We start from the raw sequence: 12079 nt of genomic DNA on the forward strand, positions 1-12079 counted from the left end.
AAGTTGTAACACAGAGGTTTGGCCTGACTTGGATCTGAGCAACTCTGAGTGAGCAAATGCAAATGTGCCAGGCCTCAAGGATAATGGGTGGTTTGCACAACAAAAGCTGGAGGAGAAACGACCTGACGACCTGTGAAAATCTCAGCAGGGGTGCTTAACACCTCAGGACTTGCACCAGAAAATAAAAAAGCCAGTAATTCTAGGGGGTGTTGGGTTTAGGGAAGTTACGCAAATTTGCGCATGTTTAGTAAACCTAGTGATAGAGTGTGGGTACTTGGAGTGCCCCAAAATGTTTTCTGAAGTCTATTAAACTTAAATGAAGAGTTCACATTTATGCTGTTTCATATGTTATTGTTGATCAGCATTGCAAGGTTGATCTCAGGATAACAGATATGTTCATATGGTTTGTTTTTCTTTGTATTAATTTTCATTTGTCTCAAAATTTCAGGACCTGCACTTTTTCAGTTTTTGGAAAGGCAAGTAATTTAACAAACAATAATGTGATACATTATTGTGCTGTAAGTGATACAGATTGAACAAAGGTATGATCTGTTAATGTCACTGTTCTCTTTTACATAAAAGGCACGGACAATTTCAAAATCCCTGCCAAATATATTAGAGGTCATTCACAAGTATGCTGAACCCGGGACCAGTCTAAAGACCTACAGTATTCACAAAATGCATGGCTTTTGGGAAAATGTCTCAAGAGATTTGGGAGTGCCTAATACATGTCTTAATAGGAAAAAAATTCTCAAAGCAGTCCTGCAGTATGAAAAGGTAAGCAATGTTTTTTCATAAAGTATTTATATTTATTCCATTTAAAAAAAAAAGTTTAAAAAAAAGAACAGATATTTCTTTGGTAGAACTTCCTGTAATAAAAATTATTATGCAAAAATCAAATATTTTTACAGACCACAACAGGGGTAGAGGGTCCCTCGCTACAGACTGATTTTCCTACTGTAGAGACAACACTTGGAGATGATGTTCCTTCCATTGTAAGAAATGTGTCATACACTTACTGTCAGATTTAAAATTTGAAGCCATTATGACAACCTTATCCAGCTATAGTAGAGATCCAGCTTTTTAGATACAAATAAAACAAATTCACTCCAAAATGTCATCTTGAAAATAATTTAAATCTTGAAACAGAGTAATAATGAGTCATATGGAGAGCAAGAAAGTACAGGGTGGGCCATTTATATGGATACACTGTAATAAAATGGGAATGGTTGGTGATATTAAAGTCCTGTTTGTGGCACATTAGTATATGTGAGGGGGAAAACTCCTCAAGATGGGTGGTGACCATGGTGGCCATTTAGAAATCGGCCATCTTGGATACAACTTTTGTTTTTTCAATAGGAAGAGGGCCATGTGACACATCAAACTTATTGGTAATGTCACAAGAAAAACAATGGTGTGCTTGGTTTCAACGTAACTTTATTCTTTCATGAGTTATTTACAAGTTTCTCTTTGTTCACAGCCATTGACATGTCGAAGAGGTTAACACGTGAGGAGCGGATCGAAATTGTGTTGATATCTGTTGAACGCAGTAACCGGCAGATTTCAATGCAAGACACCCTACGAGACCACCCATCTCCCATGCTACAGTTAGCAAACTGCTTGCTAAGTTTCGTGAAACTGGTTCAGTGTTGGATTTGCCAAAATGTGGACGCAAGAAAACTGTCACTAATGAAGAAACATCAGTGGCTGTCCTAGCTTCATTCAGCAAGAGCCCACAGCGTAGCACTCGCCGCATGTCACTGGAGAGTGGCATTAGTTGAACATCCCTTCGGCAGATATTAGCTACTCACAAATGGCACCCTTACAAACTCCAGCTACTGCAGCATCTCAACGAGGATGACCCAGATCGGCGCACAGAATTTGCAGAATGGGCAAAACAAAAATTGGAACAGGACCCTCAGTTCATGCAGAAGATTTTGTTCAGTGATGAGGCAAACTTTTATGTGAATGGTGAAGTTAACAAACAAAACCACCGCTATTGGTCTGACACTAACCCACATTAGATGGATCCCTCCAAGACTGTTGGAACAACAAAAGTGATGGTTTGGTGTGGTATATGGGGTACAACGATAGTGGGTCCATTCTTCATCAATGGAAACCTCAAGGCCACTGGATATTTGAAATTGCTACATGATGATGTGTTTCCCTCTTTATGCACTGAAGCTGGCATGTTCCCTGAGTTTTTCCAGCAAGATGGTGGACCACCACATTATGGGTGCCAGGTCCGAGCATTCCTAGAAGAACAGTTTCCTGGAAAGTGGATTGGTCATCGTGGGCCAGTTGAATGGCCCCCAAGGTCTCCCGATCTGACCCCCTTAGACTTTTATCTTTGGGGTCATCTGAAGGCAATTGTCTATGGTGTGAAGATACGAGATGTGCAGCACCTGAAACTACGGATACTGGATGCCTGTGCTGGCATTTCTCCTGTGGTGTTGCTATCAGTGTGTGAAGAGTGGGAGAAGAGGGTTGTATTGACAATACAACACAATTGGCAGCACATTGAACACATTTTATAAGTGGTCAGAAACTTGCAAATAACTCATGAAAGAATAAAGTTACGTTGAAACCAAGCACACCATTGTTTTTCTTGTGACATTACCAATAAGTTTGATGTGTCACATGGCCCTCTTCCTATTGAAAAAACAAAAGTTGTATCCAAGATGGCCGACTTCTAAATGGCCACCATGGTCACCACCCATCTTGAGGAGTTTTCCCCCTCACATATACTAATGTGCCACAAACAGGACTTTAATATCACCAACCATTCCCATTTTATTACAGTGTATCCATATAAATGGCCCACCCTGTAGATTACAATAGGCTTAACAGCAAGTAAACACATATCAAAGCAAATCACCAAACCATGAGGTGTAGAGCCTTAAGCACCCACAGGACAGCCTCACAAAGACCTGAGTGTCACATCTGACCTCCATTTTAAAGGAGTAACCAACTCATCCTCCTGCTCCTGACTAACTTTTCACTCCTTGTCTTCCACCCTTCTAATTTCTCCATTTGATCTTGTTATTGCCCAATCAAGTTCCAAAATCTGAATCAGAATATTACTTTATCATTTACAATAATTATAGTACTATGTTCCTTTGCTGAATATTTTTTCCCTTATAAAACCGTCATTACATAGTGATTCCTTTCAAAATATTTTGTAATAATGTATGTTAACAAAGACATACAGATATTTCAGTCTAATTGTTATGTTTTAATTAATTTGTGATTCGTTAGAATGAGGAAGACGTTGTTGCGCCAAAGTCTCCACAATCTGTAGGAAATGTACCTTTACCTTCAAGAAAAGAGGTAATTATTTGTATATTATTTAGTATTACATTGTGATACCTTGGAAAAACATTAATTTGTAAATAAACGAAAACGCTTTCTCTTCCCAGGATGCACTTCAAAAAACTGCAGAGAGCGGCATCCATACCCCAGACACACAATCCCTCGAGAGTGACTCTAAATCTTCATCTTCAAATGCAAATGCTAAGGTAATTTCATAACTTTCGCTGTTTTTAATGCAAAACAGAGAAAGAAAACACGGAGTTTATATGTTTGTTAAACACTATCAGCATGTAATTATTATATAAAAATTTTGTCTTTTGAAATGTAATCCAAAGTTTAAATTTAAAGTTAAAATCTTTTTGTGATGATCCTTAGAGGTAAAATAAATATTTCTTAGTCATATTCACTTACTTGTACTATGGGTTCATTAGTGAAATTGTAACATAATGATGCTGTTTCATAGAGACACTGTAGTGACAAACATTGAAAGTATTTATATATTTTTTTGAAATCTATATCTGTACGTTGCAGAGGAATGAATCAGATGAATCAGCTAAGGTCAACACAGACAGTAGCAGTTCAGGAGAAAGATTTTTCACATCTGGTTTGCCACAGCAGAAAACTTTCTTTTTCATAAATGAGAATGAATGGAAGGAGTTACGGCAACATCAGTCAGGAAGACTATTTAAAGGACTGCAGTGGACAAATATAATTGCTAGTGGAATCAGAACCCTTAATCCGTACTGCAGTTTTGGATTTTGGAGACACAGTGTGAAAAAACTCTCTTCAAGATCAAAAGCACCGGTTTTCAGGTGTATGGGGTATTGCAGATTTCAGGACTGCCCTGTCACTGTGGATGTGGTGGTTTATGACGAAGAGACACTGAAAGCAGAAGTCGTTTTTACAGGAGGTGAGGTCTGGCATAATAACAAAGAGCTGAAAAGGCGGCCTGTGCGTGCACAATCACGTCAAAGTGCTGGAGAACTCCTCAAAAACAAATTACCAAGGAGCTTGTACTTGGAGTCTTTACAGAAAGTGCCACAAAAGGTGATCCAATCTGGCAACAGGGATGATGCTCCAACAAAAGAAGTCTTGAAAAACATTGCACGGTCTGAAAGAAAAGCCAGTAGAGCAGATCCCAATGAGTTGATGAGCTTACAAAAGATAATTCAACAGTATCAGGACACTGAAAAGGATGTACTGCAGAAGATTCTGATGCATCCAAAGGGCATAATGCTATGGTCTAAGAAAACCTTGTCAGTTTTTCATCAAAGATGCAACGAAGACATTGTGTACTTTGATGCCACTGGAAGTATAATAAGAAAAGAAAGTGCTGGAAGGCCACCATACTATGTGTATGAGTTGGTTGTCAGAAACCCATCCAAAGGTGCTTCTCCTCTTCCAGTTGCTACATATGTCACATGTGACCACACTACAGCCTCTGTGACATACTTCTTGGAGGCCTTTCAGACTGATCTGGTAAGAGCATTTGGTAATCGGGCCTACAACAGGCCTGTCATGTTCATGTGTGATGGATCCCTAGTACTCCTTCGATCCATTTCCATGACATTCTGCAGAACAAGTCTAGAGGATCTGTTGCAGAAGTACTATGTCTTCCTCACTGGCCAGCATTCAGCACAGGAATTCAACATTCCCATTCTTCATCGATGTTTGAGCCATGTCATGAAAAATGCCAAGGACCTTTGTAAAAAACAGTGAGTACATTTATATCAATAATTAAAAAAGAATACAAGATTTGTAATGTAAAGGTCCTACTAACAGTGATTTCATTCGTTCATTTTCCCAGCATTCCAGAGAAATACCGGCTTGGAATGCATGTGTTTGGGCTCCTTGCATGCTGTGATAACTTAAAAGACATGGATGATGTTGTCCATAGTGCAGCAATAGTGTTTTGCAGTCCTTGTAGTGGAAGGAACGTAACAAAACACTACAACAACTTGAAAATCCTTATGCAAAAAAGGGGGACCCTGGATTTGGATGAAAAGACTGTGATTGCTGAGGACTACAAGGTTAGCTAAGATTTATTATTTAAGTAATCTTATTAATAACTTTTTTACTTGTGTATGTCCCAAATGAATTAATGAATTTAAATTATTAAAAATATATATATATTTTAAACCACAATAACATTTTATATAATTAATTTCTCTTTGCTTTGATAACTTACTGAATATAGATATATATCTGTTTTACAGACTGATGTTCAGAATGCCCCCTTGAAGACCCATTTCCAGGCAATTGTTGACAATGCAACACTGGACTGTGAGGGCGAAAGAAACATCTTTCATGCACCCAAATTTATTGCCGGTCTGGTAAATCACCTTCTACCACATGCAACTTTGTGGTCATCAATGATGCTCGGTACATTTTTTTATTTGTTGTATTACTATCATAAATTGTCATTTATTAATAAATGTAAATGTGCTAAATGTTGAATTATCTATTTTAATTATGTTTTTGAATTACTTGTATTCTTCTTAGGGGATCTTGGACATCATGGTACTGGTCCTGCTTACCAGCAGCTCAGTAAACTCTATAGTGACATTCAGCAATCCAAGAACCAGGTATCATAGCAAGAAGAATAAGTGAAAAAGAAACATAAATTGTATATAAATTTACAATACATAGATATTGACTTAAACAATGTACTATTGCATTTAAGAATTTTACACAAGACAACAGAACCCAAGGAATCATGGAGAAAAGCCAGTGGGATTTGAAAAAAATCCGTATCCAGAGAAGGAGACTGACAAGGCTTGATGATTTTGTGGAAATTTATCAAAAAATGCATGATGCCCTCCTGCTTGAATATGCAGACATGAAAAAATCAAGACAAAAGGTATGAATAACTTCCTAATAATGAAAATGATGTTTTATACAAATAGAACAAGAAACTAAGAAAAAGTGAAAACATTTGCCTATGACTATAGAATTAAGAGAGGATAAAATAAGTAAGCACTAAAAGTATGTATGTGTAATCAACAGTCTTTTCACGTGGAAATGGAGAAATGGAAAGACAAACACATTAAACGGAAAGGTGTGTAGGTGTCACCGTTAGTGACAGAACTGCCACTGAAGAAAAAGAAAACTGAGGTAAGTCATCATGTTCCCATTATTTTCAATAATTAAACCTTGTGATGTCCTCCCGATTGCCATACTCCTTTTGTCCTCTGGGGTAAAGCGTCTGCTTTGACTATTTATAAAGCATCAATTATAAATTATAAATTATCATCCGTGAACTGATTACCTGAAATTTTTATGTTTTTTGACAATGTATTACACCTAGGCATAGGCCTTAGTGAACCCCCACTTTAATGACAAAAAATGCATGTCCGTAGGTGACACAAGTGCTGGAGGAAGCTCAGGTTTTTTGGTTTTTGCTGGTCACACCATGTACAGCTTTGTTTTCAGCAGCTGTAGGCCAAGGGCATATGAATTAAACAAGCTTTCAAGGGTGATCATTGTCTTTTGGAGACCTACTGTATTAAGCACAGCTCGCGTGCCCTGACTGCAGGCAAGCAAGTTTGCAATCGTACACTAGCATGTTCTCTGTACAGCTGGACCGGGCATCACATACTGCCCATGTTTTTCTCTCATAGTTCCTCTGTTTACTTGGGATGTAATGTTGGAGAGTCCTTTAAGGGGACTAGGCACTCATACAGTCATATCAGTGCCTGTATGGTACACCAACAGCAGGACAGATGCTCACTCGTTACATACATCTCAAATCAGAACAAGTTTGTGTCATTGACAGTGTTGGGTAAGTTACTTTAAATTAGTAACTTAGTTACATTACTAGTTACTTCCATCAAAAGTAACTCAGTTACTTCAAGTTACTCGTTACTTTCAAAGTAACTAGTTACTAGGGAAAGTAACTTTGGTTTTACTCAGACTTCTCTTGTTAATGTGTTGCTTCCGTAACTGGATACCCAGCAAGAGTGCCAGTCTTCTAGCTTGCTTACTTGCCACAAGTGCACTGTGCCACCTACCAATAGAAAGGAAAAGATAATGTGCATATTTCCACGAGAGAAATCCCACGCCTGGACCGTCGTTGACCGCCGCCATGATTCTACCTACGTCACAGCGTCATGTGCGCTTTTTACATCCAACACAAAAACTGCAGTCGTGGTGCTTTTGATTGTACTCAGAACTCAGAAATTCTGCCTTCTGAATAGGAAGATGTAGGTAACACCAGACTGCAGATGAGCTGCATACAGGGCTGGACTGGGACAAAAAATCGGCCCGGGCATTTTGACCACCATTATAGGAAAAATCATAAAGCCTTTGAATGAAAACAAACACTGTTGTGACAGTGATGTACACTGTCTTGATGGTATATATGTATCAATCGTTTGTTGTAAGACTCAGATAATTATTTATTAAAAGCTAGACATTTTAAATGAGAATAAGAAAGTATTTCTTTGTGCCCCCCTTTCCCTGTTAATGCCCTACCTGGCCCCCTGGCAACACTTTGCTAGACCCGCCCCTGCACAGTTACCAGCTGTCAGCTACATAGAAAAGGATCCTGGTGTTATTTGTCTCTCAGAAACAATTCATAACTTCAACTCATTCATGTGACCTAAAAGGTAAACCTGTTTCTCCATCACCTGTTCAGCTCTGATGATTCAGTAAGGACATCTCCTGGTTTCATCTTCATGTTTCCCACTCACCAGATAACCAAACCAATATCATGACCAGCAGTTTTTACAGCTGTGGCTCCAGCAAACATCAGCTGATACTAGAAATTAATATTAAATAAATTCTAACAACAGCTGATCAAACGTGCTGCTGTTGTTTAACGCGACATCCGCTGGTTTCCTCTTTCTGGCGCGAAGTGGGCGATAAACAAACAAGGGAGAAAAGCCGATCAGCTGATCATTGATCAGTTTCATGATTGAAGTAGAAGGAGAGAATGAGAGAAGAAGGGGCAGCTGTGCAGCAAACACACAGAATAACTCCAGCTTTGTGTCTTTTTCATTCTAGCTGAAGTCCGGGACAAACTGTGTTTCTTTTCACCACAATACGAAACGCATAATGTTTTCTCTGAATACGAGACAATTCCGTTTTTTAGGGGACGGTTGTCAACTCTAATAATTAACCTTATGAACAAAATAAAGTTCAACATCAGTAACATAGCACCCACCCAGCTGTATAGAAACCCCGTCATGCTAGCTAGCACGCAGTACGAAAAAGTCAGCATAACCAAAATAAACTCCACCTAAACTTGGTTTATATCTGACTCAGATAGACTGCAGGTCATAACTTCTTACCTGAAGTTCAGTTCACCTGACACTCGGACGGGCGGCCGCTTCGGATCTCTCCTCTTGCCTCCCCTTTCTCTCATCCACCTGCTGGCTTCCTTCCACCACTTGCTAATGTTACTGAATCTGTGGAAGCTGCGCGATAGCCACCACACGAAGTAACGAATAACGAGCCTATCTAAATCCCAGTAACGAGTAACGCGTTCCTGATTTTGGCATAACTAGTTACCGTGCTCGTTACCACAATAATAACGTAGTTACTGTAACGCGTTACTTAATAACGCATTAGTCCCAACACTGGTCATTGATGACCATATTCTATTGTCTATTATATTCTATTATATAAAGTCATTCAAAAATGTTATCTGTTAACAGATAAAAGGGAAGACCACTGTTCAAACCTTTAAACAGGAACAGCACAAACAACATGATGCTCGTCAAAACCAGGTATTTTTAGATGTGTTTTTAATGTCTACATTTATGTTTTGTGTGTTATTGTCATAAATGACTCTGAAAATTGACATGTGTCTATCTTTGTAGGATGAGAGCCAGGAACAAATAGCTGTTTGCCAAAAACTAGCAACATACATGGCTAATAAAGTGTCAGTCACAGTATGGAACGGAGATTTATGTGCCTTCAAAGTGGATGCAATTGTGAATGCAGCTAATGAAAGTCTCTCTCACATGGGTGGACTTGCAAAGGCACAGTCTGCTACTGGAGGACGTACTATCCAAGCAGAGAGTGATGTCTTCATTGCCAAAAATGGCAAATTAAAGGCTGGACAAGTTGCAGTTACCACAGCAGGCAAACTACCTTGCATGAAGCTGATTCATTTGGTAGGCCCGTGTCTGCAGAACGACCCAATAGTGCACATGATATCCCATGCAAAGAAACTTTTAACTAAAGGTATTTTGAATGTCATGACATGTGCAGAAGAGCACAAATTTTCATCTGTTGCCATTCCAGCACTGAGCTCTGGAATATTCAACTTTCCAGTCTCAATTTGTGCTGATGTTGTAGTCACCACAATCAAAAAGTACATTAAACATAAGAACCCCACAAGTCCTCCATTTGAAATACACCTGGTAAACAACCATGAAGGAAATGGAAAGGGCCTTCAAAGAGATCCTTTTGGAGCCACTCTCTGATGTCAGGAGGACAGTGAGTACACCCATTTTTAAAGTATAATTGTTATCTTTAGTGTTCGAAAAAAATGATAACAATCAGCATGAATAAATAATTATTATGAAATAACAAGTGAATTGAAGAATTATAGCATCTTTGATGCATAGAATAACCCTTTTCAAATTGTGCAATAAAAATTAGGCCACAAAAAGTAGCAGTCATTAAATACTTTCAGGCTATGTTGTTGTTCTTCATTTGTTATGATTTTGTAAGCCAACAAACACCGCACTTAGTTAGTATTATGTGAAATATATCAGCATTAATAACGTGTAATTCATGCAAAAGGTAATGCCATGTTTTCCTTAATAAAACATTACTTAAAATGATCACAGCAGTAACAAATGTTTTCTTTTAAATTCAAACCACAAATCGAGGGGCCAGAGGATTCTCCATCTACACTGGAAAGGACAGAGCACCTTGAGAGAAACACAACCGGTCTGACAAAGGACACTGCATTACAGGTGATGTTTCACAAACAAACTCTAATTCAAAAGCTATGTCATGTGTTTGAAAAACCAAGTTTGTTAGTACATATTTTTGTAATTATATATTAGATTTTATTATATGTATGTGTTGATGAATGAAAATTACAGATCACAGAAAAATGACAAATGTCAGTCCAACAATAAATGTAACATTTACAAGTTACTGGTGAGAAGGGATATTTTACTGTTATTTTATCATTACATCAGAATCATATAATAAGCATTGCATTAAAGCATTTATTGAAGCTATTGACATTAACGTTTGTATTACAGTGATTGTTATAACCTCATGTTAATCTTCTATTTACAGGTGTTGGTATAATCATATAATCTTTCATTGCAGGTGTAACCATGATCATCTTTATACATATTGCCGCTTGGTGCTTATTATGGAGTTGTCCTCACGTCAGTAAGGGTTAAAAGCTACAGTCAGCGGGATGTCTGGCTGATCTATTGAGGGAAGTGACGTAGAGCGTAGAAGGCCGCACATGCTTACAAGACACTTACATCATGTTATTTTATGATTCTTTATTTAGATATATCTTTTGTTAACCTTTAAGTAGTGTGTATTGGCAATAATTACTCATTAGTTCATTTATGTATCATCATTAATTGTTACTTCATTAGAGAATTTCTTTAGGCTGTCGGCCTTATGTTACAACTTGTATTACAGGTATTGTCATGATTCCATATTAACATTTTCTATTACAGGTGCAGTGATAATCCTTTTGTATACACATGCATTGTATTTTTGTGCTTGCCAATGAGGGGGGCTCGGTCAACTAGTGGAGGGTCGGAAACTTTGTTCGGCGCGAGGACTGAACAATCTATTGTGTTAATGATCTTGAGCTATAGAAAGAACACGCTTACAAAACACATATATCATGTTATTCATTATTATCCTTTATTCATTTATATTCTTTTTTATTAAGCTTTGAGTAGTGGCATTTGATTAGAACATTTATTCAACAGATTACATGTATGGTTTCAGTTAGGTTATTGCACACATGTAGAGTTGGCCTCTGTCCTTATAGACAGAGTGAAGGCTGAGGTCGAGGCACACACGCACACATACAAGCAGCAGTTAAACTCATGTAGAGGGGAGAGTTCAAACATTTAAATAATAGTTTGCAAGGCCTTGTAGCTGTTTGATTATGCTTGCAGGAGAGACTGTTTGTTCCAGGGGATAAGCAGAGTTAGAAGATTACTGGGAAGGATCTGGCCTCGGGAAGAAGAAGATGTTCTTTTAATGTGTTAAAAGTTGTACACATTGATTGTATTGTACCTACTTTACGCATCTAATACGCTGATTTTCATAAAACTATTGTTGTGTGGTTTTCGGTGAGAGATCTGGTGCTGTCTGCGTACAGTGTCCCATCTCCCACACGTGTGTTCATTAAAATCATCGTTTGACTTGACCCGGCCGGACCAGTGTTGTTATTTTGGTTTTCCTCCTGTATCCATCCCCAATATTTTGAACTCGTGACACTGGCCTTAATTTTACAAGAACAACAGTAACTGACTCAATTTTTAATTTCTTATTGTAGTTTAACATCTCAAATAAATTACCTTAAAATCTATGTCAAATTTGGAGATGTTTTCATGTTGTTGCGTCAGGTACATAAAATACTTTTAAAAATTACATTTAAAACCTCTCCTAAGAAGAATTTTTAGAACTTTATTTAGTTACTGTTGTCTTGTTGAAACACAGGTCGCATATTTGTGGAAACAACAGGAAACGGAAGTTGTTGTTTCTGTGGTCCCATCTCAGATTAGAGGTAACAACTTTCTCATACGTCACAGTGAGTTCCTGA

General features: G+C 38.0%; 1 long non-coding RNA gene across 1 annotated transcript; it reads left to right on the forward strand.

The window, feature by feature from the left end:
• Positions 1–828: 828 nt before the first annotated feature.
• Positions 829–10661, forward strand: LOC102076013 (uncharacterized). The gene is made up of 13 exons (XR_002060944.2): positions 829–995; positions 3259–3330; positions 3420–3518; positions 3844–5027; positions 5120–5342; positions 5529–5694; positions 5815–5897; positions 5996–6172; positions 6319–6426; positions 8970–9041; positions 9135–9756; positions 10155–10241; positions 10609–10661. It is a non-coding gene; the product is annotated as an uncharacterized LOC102076013 (long non-coding RNA).
• Positions 10662–12079: the final 1418 nt, after the last annotated feature.

This window comes from Oreochromis niloticus, unplaced genomic scaffold (genome assembly GCF_001858045.2).
Source record: "Oreochromis niloticus isolate F11D_XX unplaced genomic scaffold, O_niloticus_UMD_NMBU tig00003806_pilon, whole genome shotgun sequence".
Lineage (NCBI taxonomy): Eukaryota > Metazoa > Chordata > Actinopteri > Cichliformes > Cichlidae > Oreochromis > Oreochromis niloticus.